This window comes from Cyprinodon variegatus, unplaced genomic scaffold (assembly GCF_000732505.1).
Source record: "Cyprinodon variegatus isolate N-32 unplaced genomic scaffold, C_variegatus-1.0 Scaffold114, whole genome shotgun sequence".
Classification (NCBI taxonomy): Eukaryota; Metazoa; Chordata; class Actinopteri; order Cyprinodontiformes; family Cyprinodontidae; genus Cyprinodon; species Cyprinodon variegatus.
In genome coordinates, this window is record NW_015150567.1 from 1,104,413 (window position 1) to 1,105,654 (window position 1,242).

Genomic DNA, 1,242 nt, shown 5'->3' on the forward strand with positions numbered 1-1,242 from the left:
CATAAAACAGATCAGGAAAGTACGAATGTATTAAAAGAAAAACAAAGTGCGCTTTTATAAGATCAGAGGAGGATAGTTTATGCTCTTTGGAATTGCACTTATATGTATTTTAAAACTTTATTCTAAATAGAAAACTAAGCAGCAATTAATAAATTTAGGGTGGAAGTAGGAGTCAGAGTACCTGGCCTAAATTTTATTATATGTTCAATCTCAGTCTCAAAAACAAATCATATTGCAAAAAATGAGTTTTAAAGAAAGTGAAATATGCAGCTGAGCTACATACAGTACGTAGTGATATGGTGAGTTATGTCACGGCCTTTAGTCAACATAGAAAATAAAAAAAACTTTTTTAAATCTTCTCAGTAACTACTTGTAAACACATTTTATATTTAAAAAGAGCCGAACTAGCTACTTCATGTCATTTCCAAATATTCAGGCAAGCTAAACTTGCTAATTGTTTTTCTTCTAGCATGATACCACCTAATGCTATGTCACTCTGAGTCTCAAACCAGGAGAGTATTTCATTTGAAATCCCTATCTATTTAAGATCATTTATAACAGAATTTGGGGAAATAAAGTATTTTTGATGGAAAACATACGTATCACAGAGTAAGCTGGAAAGTTATCACTGTCCAATGTTAGCGATATTTACCGGGGTGTTTCAAAAATAAACGTAAAAATCTTTAGAATAAGCGAATCTTTTATTGCATGAAACATCCAATACCAGAATGTTAAGCACTAAGCATTAAGGTCAGCTGTAGTGCTTATCCATGCAGGCTGCAGTGTTATTAGTAATCGATTATTTCTATCCCTCTGACATGTAACCATAAAGCTACAGAGGTTATCCTGAGCTATGTCTATAGTTATGCTGCTATAGGCTTAGACTGCTGGAGGACATAGGGACCCCTAATTCATCATTCTATCTCTATTCTCCCCCTCTGCAGAATCTGTTAGTTCAATCTCTAACGTTCTGCTCTCTCTGACTCCATCCTGGAGAGAAATATCAGCTGTGCTGCTGCAATCAACACCTTTGGAGATCAGACTGTTTTTCAGTGTAGTCCTGTTTCTCTAACTGTGACTAACTGGATGTGCTCTCTTCCTCCTCTGACATGGGAGCTGGCTCAGAGCTCATCTGCCTGGCTGTGTGTTTCCTAGACGGGGCCGCCTTTTACAGCTGCTTTTTCTATCTCTGCTTCTGTCTCCTTGAACCGCAGTCGGCCTCGGCAGATGGCCGCTCACACT